Source organism: Manis javanica, chromosome 13 (assembly GCF_040802235.1).
Source record: "Manis javanica isolate MJ-LG chromosome 13, MJ_LKY, whole genome shotgun sequence".
Classification (NCBI taxonomy): domain Eukaryota; kingdom Metazoa; phylum Chordata; class Mammalia; order Pholidota; family Manidae; genus Manis; species Manis javanica.
The window spans coordinates 51,635,176-51,645,813 of NC_133168.1; the positions used below are offsets into that span (position 1 = coordinate 51,635,176).

The 10,638-nt window shown below is 36.4% G+C and overlaps 1 long non-coding RNA gene across 5 annotated transcripts in view; it reads left to right on the plus strand.

Moving 5' to 3' along the window:
- The window catches only part of LOC108398557 (uncharacterized), a 137,909-nt gene that overhangs the window by 32,022 nt on the left and 95,249 nt on the right, over positions 1 to 10,638 (plus strand). For all 5 annotated transcript variants that reach the window (XR_001853450.3, XR_012124234.1, XR_012124233.1 and 2 more), the window contains 3 exons: positions 3,429 to 3,481; positions 7,747 to 7,831; positions 10,000 to 10,117. This is a non-coding gene — a long non-coding RNA (uncharacterized lncRNA). The remainder of the gene's footprint in view (positions 1 to 3,428; positions 3,482 to 7,746; positions 7,832 to 9,999; positions 10,118 to 10,638) is intronic.

Sequence of the window (10,638 nt, forward strand, 5' to 3'; positions counted from 1 at the left end):
CTTCCTGTTTTCCTTCCTTCCTTCCTCCCTCCCTCTATTCTCTTTGCTGTTTAGAAAATACATTTTTCACATACATATACCTTTAAGAAATAAATGGTATCTGTTATTCTGTGGCTTGCTTTCTTATTTGGTAATATATCTTGAAGTTTGTTTTATTGTTGTTGTATATAGTGATAGAGCTTCCAAACTTTTTAATGGCTATGCAGTATTCCATGGTATGATATTATCATATTTTATTTAATGGATGTCATGTTGAGGAATAGATTGTTTCCAAATTTTGACTGTATAAACAATAATGTAAGAAACATTATTGCTCATCTATGTGAATGTATACATAAAAGTGTTTCTGTTTAATTTTACTTTTTTATTCTTTAATAATAACTAGATCCAGCAAAAATAATGGGAAACAAATTACTGCTCATTTTATTCTTGACATTCTAGTGAAGCAGCCTTAGAATTATCTTTTATTCAGAATGATACTTTTTTGCATTACATTAGTACCTTGGTATATATAATTTATCAATTCTTCCTTCACTACCTGTTACTGCTCAGGTTTGATTTAGTGTAATACCCTTTAATTGATTTATACTTGATTTAAATAAATTTTTCAATAGAGGAATATCTACGTAGGGAGAACATGTCTGTTCTGTTAAAAACTTTATCTTTTATGCTTAGTGTAAAGTCTGGAACATAAAATGATCAAAAAAATGAATTATACATGGAAAGACACAATGAGATATAATGATTTCAAAACCATAACTATGAGCTGAGGGACATTAATTCATTTATTTAGTGAATGATTTTTGGGAATTATGGTAACCAGTGGAGTGTTAGGTGTTTAAGATGCAAGACCAGGCCTACACCTCACAGACTAGAGGGAACAGATGCATAACAGGACACTTACAACGCAATGTCTTAAGTGTTGTCATGACACTGAGAGGTATAGAAGAATGAGCGAGGAAACTGCCTTGGAGAGATGTGGAAGGCAGGTGGAGGAGAGGATGCTTGAAATGGTTCTTAAAAGATGACTTTCCCATGGAGAGAATAAGGGGAATAGCACATACAGAACTTTGGAAGTGTGTCATATAGTGGGAAAAGGTGAGCTGTTCAGGGTCATTTGAAATCTAGAAAGCACTGGTGGTGGTTGATAGTCGTGGTATAAGGAGACATGGTTGAGGGATGAGCTGAGATGGTAGAATAGGCTTGAGGAAGATTGGGAAAGCTGCTGGGTTCTGTAAGAAGAGGTCTGGGCTTGGAGTCAGTCAAGACTCACTACTGGTTTTAAAATAGCAGATGTATGAGAAAACGTGGTAAAACAATGGCTTAAACAAACTCAGGTTTGTTTTTTCATCAAGAAATAAGAAGGCAAGCAGTTGCTGGTTTGGGTTCAATGTCTCAAAGTTATCGGGGCAAAGTCTCTGTCTGAGATTCTGTTCCTATTTTCCTCATGGTTGGGTGGTGGCTGCTACAGCTCAAGCCCCCATGTTCAGATCCCAGGTTGATAACAAAAGGAAACATCCCTGAGCAGTTAGTGAAACTTTATCAAAGAATGCAAAAGTTCCTCTAAGATTTAAGTCTCTGTCTCTTTGGCCAGAACTGTGTTTCTTGGCACCTACTTGAATGTAAGGAAGGCTGAAAAATGCTCTCTGGGCACGTTTATGTTCCAAAAATAATAAAGGTTCTATGAGGAGGGGAGAAGGAAGAATGGATTGGGTAGACAACTAGCTGTGTTTACCATGGGTGTGACTTTAGATATGATTCTTAGGAAAATACCTGTGGGCAATATAAAAAAGGTGATTTGGGCTGGGTGGTTTACATGACACCAAAAACATGAAGGTGATATTAATGATGATTTGCAGTTCAGTAGTATTACCAGATGTGTTTTAAGGTTTTTTTTAAAATATTGAGTAAAGTTACAAAGACATGTTTAATATATATTTAATAACCATCTAAGAACCGTATCTTGATAGTGTTCATTCCTTTCATTTTAGTCATTCATTCATTCATCAAATGTTTATTGAACAGCTGTGTGTCAGGCCTTCTGCTGGGTGCTATGGGTAGAGAAGTGAAAAGATAGGCCAGTTCCTATTTGCACAGATCACAGTCTAGTTGCGGAGATGGGCAATAAACCAGACAGGGAGTAAACCAATCAACAAGATTATTACAGATTATACTATGGAACGCTAGGAAAGAAACAGACTGATGTGATCCAGAGACTAGGATGTGAGGGGCCAGGTGCTCTTTCAGGTAAGGCGGCTAGGCCAGAAAAAGACTTTCTACAGAGGCAGCCTGTGAGTCGAAGAATGAGAATGAGCCAGGCTTGAAAAAGCTGGAGTGTATGTGTTGGTGTGAGGTGAGAGAAACGGGTGCAAAGCCCTAGTGGCAGGAAAGGGCAGAAATGGGGGCTTGAGGCTGACATGTGCACATGGGGGAGCAGGGTGATATCTTATGGAGAGGGAAGCAGGAAGCTTTTCATTCAGGGCCCCTCTGACCATTGTGCAGGAGCTAGCGGAAGGCTTTAAGCCAGGAAGATGATGGTCTTATTTATGCTTTCAAAGGACCCTCTGACTGCCGTCTGAGAAGGACTGGGGAGAGGCAAGAGAGGATGCAGGGAGCCCGTTAGGAGGCTAGTGCTTTGGTCCAGGAGAGAGAAGATGGTTTGGATGAGAAAGGTGTCAGAGAAAATGGAGTACCACTGGAGATAATACAGTGGGGCTAGAACTGACAGCTAGGACTTGCTGAGGGGTTACATATGGAAATTAGGAAAAGGTTGCTTTCTAAGTAGTTTCATGCTCCCTGTAAACTCTAACTTAACTGGGTACTTCCAACTTTTCTCAATCTTCATACATTAAGTAGTTAATAGCTACTGGGATAACTGTTTTTTTTTAATTAAGAAAAAGTTACAACAGGAAAGGATTTTTAACAACAATAATTCCAGTTTAGTGTTTGCCCTTGAAGATCTTGTATGTGTCCTTCATCCTAAGGGAAACACCTGCCTTTCTGGTTTCCCAGTTCACAAAAACAAGTGTCCAGAAAATGGAGATGTAATAATCTCTCTGTCTTTTTTTTTTTTAGTAATAAGACAAATTAAAAGATAATCGCAACAGCTCTCTCTAGGCTTTCCTTATTATTCATATATGCATTTCTGTAGAATTTTATAACGTGAAGAAAGCATATGATTTTTACGTAACTTTACTGGAAATTACCTAATATATACCAGTGAGTGCCTCAGTTTAATGTGCACATAAATCATGGGGGTCTTGTGGAAATGAAGATGCTGACTGTGTGAGTGTAGGTGGGCTTATGATTTTACATTTCTGCCAAGCTGCCATCTGGTTCACACATAACACTTGAATAGGAAGGATTTCAACTTTACTCCACATAGGCATTTTTTCCTGCTCTTAATCACTAATATTCTTATTTTTTAGTGTTTCAGTATCATCAGATTGGAGAAACTGACCCATTAGGCCTTACAAGCTTGGTAAGTAGAAGAAACAAAATTTTTTTCCCCTCTGGAAATCTTTTCTAGGTTTACAATTCACTTTCTGTCCTTGGTCTAAGAAATCCTGGCATATTGATTATTGTCTGGTATGTTCTTGACCCTGTTGACTAAGAATCTAATTACATCCTAAATTGTGACTATTTCCCTAAATATTTGCAGCTGCTTTTACGATGAGCTCTGTAACATTACTAGAAAAAAGGCTCTGTAGATTTTTTGGGAAACCTATAGTACGACTCCAAATAGCTTTTTTTTTCAACATGTGATGTTCAGAAGAACACAGAAATTTAGGGTAACTTTTCAAGTTAGCAGTAATCTTATATGGTTTTCTTAGGAAAGCATGTCTTTCAAAACGGCACACATTTTGAAAAGAAAAATCACATGATCAGTTTAGACAACATACTGAGGAAATAAAGGGTTTAACTCAGAAATCTCATCTGGGAATAATTGATTTTAATATTTTCTATTTCAATAACAATATATAGTTGGTCTATCAAACTAGTTGCAAACCAAAGGGGAGGGCCCATTTAAATAATAAGCTTAGTTACTAAGTTTCAAGTGCCAGGATATTCATACGTAAAATTGAGGTCAAAATTATTTCATCAAAAATGTGTTTTATACAAATTACTAGTTTATGACTACTCAGAATATCATTTTTAGCACAAATAAAACTTTTCAAAGTTCTTATTATGCCAAAAAACATACCAATTCTAAAAGACATCTGATTACTTAATCGGTTAAATATCATTCTAGTTGGGATTAAAAAAAAATAAACTTGCCTAGTAGTATTTATTCAGCTGAAAATATAGCAGCAAAATATCCTTTCTGCTGTTAGGCTATTATTCATCTTTTCCATACTCTCTCCATTTTATACCTTTTCTACACTTTAATATGTTAATCTTTACATACAAAAGATTATATGTCAATATGAATAATTTATAAAGCATATTTGAAAAGGAATACCTGTATCCTATCACCTGAAGAATTAGAACAATACCAGTATCTTTTTATTCTATACTTATCCACCTCCTGTTTCCTCCTCAGAGGTAATCTGAGTTGAATACCAAAGTTTTCATTAATCATGCTCTTAGAAAAAATAGTTTTACCAAATAGCCATATGAGTTTCCCATGTTTAATACTTTTTCTCATATTTAAGACTTTTTATCGGAGGGAAGCTCCAGTCAGCACTGTACTCAGGGTTACTGTAGGGACTGGGGAAAGAGGGTAAAAATCCCAGAAAGAAGAGAGTTGCTGAAGGAGAGCCCCAAGTTGTGCATGTTGACGCTGTCCAAATATCTGGTTGGCCTCCGAGGCATTCATGTGTGGTACGGAGGAGTCACCTCAGATGGAAAGGATTAAACAGAGTTCAGCTGCTGACCACCATGGGGCAAACAGAGTTTGGAGGTTAAGGTTGCCAAGGTATCTTACTGCTAAAACAAATAAACCAAGCATCAGTACTCTTCAGAAAAATGTAACATATTCTCTGCAAGATTCAGATGGCAAAACAAATGACCAAATATATGAAGAAAACAGGGAAGTGACACCCAAACTAAAGAGAAAATGTAATCAATGAGACTTACTCTGAGAAACTGGAATTAGTAGACAAGATTTTAAAGCAAGTGTTATCACCGTATAATAATTCAAAGTATAGTATGATCACAGTAAGTCAGTAGAAGGAATTTCAATGGAGAAATAGAAACTCTAAAAATGAATCAAATGGGAATTTTAGAACTGAAAAATACAATAGATGAAAAAAAATCACTGAAAGAGCTTAAGAGCAGATTGAAAATGGCAGAAGAAAGAGCCAATGAACTTGAAGACAGATAATAGCAATTATTCAATCTGAGTAGCAAAAAGAAAAAAAATTTAAAATAAAAATGAACAGAGACTGACACTTGTAGGACAGTATTAGAAAGTCTAACATGTTTTTAAATGGAGTCTGAAAAGGAGGTAGAGAGAAAACAATGCAGACAAAAGCTTTGAGGAAATAATTGCCTAAGAGTTTCCAAATTTGATGTATTTGGTATTGTTACTAAATCCTGTCAGTTCTAGTGCCAGAAATCTCTGTAAATCCACCCTCTCTTTTCCAGCCTCTTACTGTCTTTTGTTTGCACTATTGTAACAACCTCCTACCTTGTTGCTAGAGACCTGATTCTCCCAGTTTAGTCTATTGTCCACATTGTCACTAGGGTTATCTATCTAAAATCCATCTTTTTCAAAATCAAAACTGATGATTACATTATAAAAATATACATCCTAAACTTCTTAGTAGGGCCTTCACAATACAACCCAATCTTCTCTCCTGCTGAGGACCCCTAATACACCCTCCATATAATATGCTTGTCACTCTGAGCTTCTCATCATTCCCTAACAAATCCTTTTCTACCTCCATGCCCTCCACTGTGCTGCCTTAGTGCCCTTAACTCTCTTTCCCTGTCCTGTCTGCTGTGAAGTCCTCCTCAATCTATCAAAGCCAGTAATCCCTCCTCTGTGTCTCCATGATGCATGATAAATAAACATTGCTGTTATTGCACCCAGCCTGGGAGAAAGAGACTGTTCCATATGCTCCTCTAGTGCAGGGACTGTTCCTCTTTGTATCTTAAAAACTGACTTTGTGCCTGACACAAAGTGGGTGCCAAGTAAGTGTATGTTGAATAAATAGAATATCTGGTAGAAGTTGTATTATATGTATCCGCATGTATTAGGTTGGACTACAGAAAACTTCTGAATTTATTTGATGATTTCTGAGTACAAAAATAGCAATTTCCGATAGTTCAATACACACACACTTATATCTGCTAATATATATTAAGGCAGTTGAAGTTTTATACTCCACCTCTATCTATTAGCATAAATCAGGAAATGATAGCAAGTCATATCAAGATATCATCTGACCCAACCTATTGCCTTCAGGCATGTAACATATTTTTATAGTATAGAAGGCACTCAAATAAATTTTTTGCCCAAGGTTTACAGAGCTATTAAGTGGTGGAGCAAGCTGATAAACATTAAAGATACAGTTTTTAAAAAGTACATACAAATCATTTCATTAATATACAAAATTTTTACTAAATTTCTTCTCTTTTCAAATAGTGACAATAAGTGACCCACACCCATCTTCTTCTTTTATAATTTAAGTATTTACTCAAAATGGTATGTGAATATTTTCAAGCACACATGAAAGCTGAAAGAATTGTGCAGAGAAAGCACATATACTAATTTTAATGAATAAAAACTATGAAAAATGAGTATGTCCATACTGTCTGTAGACCCCTGAACTAGAAGGTGTGGCAATGTATTTTAAGACACAGACTAGCAAGTAAAGGAAAAATACAAAAGTAAAAATAAAATCACATCAATGCTTTACAACTGCATACAAATGCTGGGCTGTCACAAATTGGGTTCATTTGTAATACTTTTAATTAGTTCCTTTAATTAACTGGGAACTTTGTGTACACTCATGTGAATATAGATTTTATTGCATTTTTTTAAAAACTTTGGGTTTGAAGTTAAACTATTAGCAAGACTTTAGCTACATATATTCTAAAAATTAGTGCTTATCATTGGATGTGGTGCCTTGGTTTTGTGTGGGATACAGATCAGGTCAACTCTGTGCCTGTCCATTTTTGAAGTCAACAATTTTCCAGCTCAATAATCCTGAGACTGATTCATATTATTTAATGACAAGGTCCATAACTGCAGAATGACTCATTGTTTCTTCCTTTCCATTTCCGTATAAGGATAGCTCTTTTGGCCTATAATCATTTCCCAAATATTTATTGAACTACAATAGAATGAGTACCATACTGGGGATATAGAAGTGAATTGGGTAGATAGAGGTCCAATAGTCATGGAGTTTAGCATTTAGTAAGGCAAGCAGACTTGAAGTAAGTCATTCTTGCAGGTTACTAAACAAAAAGTTTATTACAATGTATTTACTTTAGCTAATAAAGAATTTATTACAAGTGTGGTAAATTGCATCAACTGTCATTAGTCATCATCCTAGGCCAGTGTAAATGGAGGCACATCCTAAGAATAGAGTCTGTAACTGCAGAATTCTAACCTTTATGTCTCACATGCTGCAATTCTGACTGAGTCTGAGGTGGCAGCTAAAAAGCAGCAGTAAAACCATAGTGGCTTTTTTTTTTTTTTAGTTAGAGAAAAATGTAAAGCTATTGCTGCCCTTTTTTAGATTTTGTGTTAAAAGAATAAAGGAGAAATCTGCCAACATTTTCATTTCTGCACAGGTCTGTAATGGTCCTAACACTTCTTCCTGGTGCATTCGTTTTGGCTATGTCAGGACAAACAGCTTACCCACATTCCCCCTTGCAGGTAAGCATCATAAGGTGTGCAGGGCTCTGGTGTATGTATACCCACAGAAGCTTCTGAGAACTGTTTGACTGAGTCTGAGCTATGACAGGTGGCGTGCAAGTGAACCTGAGGGGATTGAGGTAAACAGGGCTGTAAAACAGGGTGGGGTTGTCCTAAAGCTTTCATCACTTAAACTGGATCATCGCTTCTAAACATGGCTTCCTTCTTTCTGAGCTGGGACTCTTGGAAAATTTGTAGTGGGGAGGTCAGGAATATTGGGGGTTTGGAGGCTGTTTTTTCCAGGCACTGGTGGAGCTTTCTGTTCCCACCTCCTGGAATCTTGAACACTCATGGCTCTGTGTGACTTTAGTTAGGACATTAGTGCCCAACCTCAGAGATATATATATCTGTGTGTACATATGTATATGTGTGTGTATGCATATGCACACACACACCCATATATATGCATGCATGTGTATAGACTGTATATGTATATTTTACTCCCCAGTTTAAATACTTTCACTGGCTCCCAATTCCTTGGTGAATAACATCTAAAATAAGCTCTTAGTCTGGCATTCAAGATTAGCCACTCTATCTCCTGACAACTCCCTTTCAGTATTCTGTAATCTGGCTGACCTCTTTTATTGAACTACTTCCTATCTTTTAAAACCCAGATCAAATATTAACTCCCACAAGAAGGCAGCCTTTCCTCATGCCCACACCCACTATTGAGTGATCTTAATACTTTGTTTTTACCTCTCTTATCACAACATACATTGTATTGTGTTATTTTGTACATTTCTCTGACCCTTTTTGCCTGGCAGGAAGAAAGCTTGTTGTTATTAAAAGTGAAATTAATAGCACAGTATATTGGTAAAAACCAAAAGTAGAGAAATTTTGGGATGTTTTCATATGTAGAAGGGTCTTCATTGGCACTGTTGTCATTACAGTAGCTAACTCTCATTGATGGCTTATTCTGTGCCAGGCAATGAGCTCAGCATGCTACATAAATTATTTTAAGCTCTTTCCGCTAATGCATGCTGATTTTCTTGTTTATCTTTGTGTCCAGCATAGTACGTGGCAGTAGATATAATAAGTGCCTACTGAAAGGTGAATCTACAAGGCCAATATATGTAGAACATGAGATTTCTAAGCCTTTGTAACTCTGGGGTAGGAAATCCTGTGGTAAAATACCTCTGAAGTCAAAATCAGTCAAAGAGAAAAATAAAATTTAAAACCTGTTTATTGCTTACAAACTGCAGTCCAGGGCCGTCTCTTTCCTGCTCTGGCAGAGGCAAGCAAAACCTCCCCCTAACCTCTCAGGTTCAGATAAGCCCTTGGTTGTGCAGGTAATAACCCACTGAAATGGAGATGACCATTCTCCACCCCTGAGGAACACATGTTGATGTGCAGGTGCACTAAAGCCAGGCGAGATATTCTGGAAACATTACAATTTTACCCACAGCCTTCTCTCTTGATCCCAATAGATGTATCATCTTTAAGAAAATGATGGTTGAGTTGATCCATTAGGAAAACTACACCATTATAAATCTCTATTTTGGAGTATATACTGAAGGAAAAAGTGTATTTATGAATGATGGTGTGATAATGAAGAAATATTCTGAATCATAATCCTAAAGTATTTCCTATTATATATGTCTGTATGGCATACAAAAATAAAATAAATTCACTAATTTTAAACCATGGCCCTTCTGATACATGCAGAAAGACATACTGAAGGCAATATTCAAATTGCTTAGTATGAACTTTTTTGTTTAATCCCAGCATTTTACATGTGAGTTTATGAAGAACTAATATATAAGGCTCTAAACTACATCTATGAAGTTTTTGTCATGACTAAACTTGTTTATTTAAACATTAGTATAAAGAACTAAGTAGGTATGGTTTTTAATAATCCTCTGCACCCCCCCTTTTTTTCTCATGTCTTCAGCTTGGTCACTGATGACTGTAGAGCTCAACACAGCTCACAAGAAACCCCTAAAAACCAAGCTGCCTTGTGGACTTGGCATTAAATACAGAAGACTGTGAAAAGTAGTTCAGATTTCTGTTTTTTCTTTTTTACTTTGGATTTCTTTCCGTAAGAAAGCTGAGTTTGACCTATTCTTAGGATTTGGCCCATGGCATTGAACTTGATGGTTTTAATTTCACTGTTGTTTTTCTTCTTTCAGGTAAAAAAAACACAGGGTCCTGGCTGTCATGACTAGAGAAGCATTAAAGCCTTCTTCTTATAATTATACACTTAAAGGCATACTAGGGTCGACACATGCTTTATGTTTCCCGGAAATTGTGAGTTTTTGGTTCCCTAAACTCTTCTAACCTTTCTCTTTAAATAACTCACTGACTTCTAATGGCCCTTAAAATAATGACACCATCAAAATACCTAAAATTAATCTACCTGAATATTAGTTTCCATTTTGTCTGAGGGGATTTTTCACCATCAGGAATTCTATCTTTTTCTTGGTGTTAGTCTCCATCCTATCCTTTGTCTATGTTCTAAAGCTCTTTTCTCTTTAGCTAGAAGATTGACATAAGCTCCTTTACCACTCCAAGAACTTAGTGCCAACTAGAGGGAAATCCCTGAACTTTGAGATTATTCCATTATGACAGGATGGGCCTTATTTCCTTTCTACACTCTCTTGAGTCTCTCATGAATTCTTATTATAGTAGGTATTAGAGAAAATAAATAAAACATAATTTATCATCAAGTGCTTCTATGACTATAGTTACTGAATGTTAGATATGTAGCCTTGAACCTGTTTTCAAGTGTGCCAGGGTTTGAATGCTTCTGTATGGTCCAGTGCCTTAGG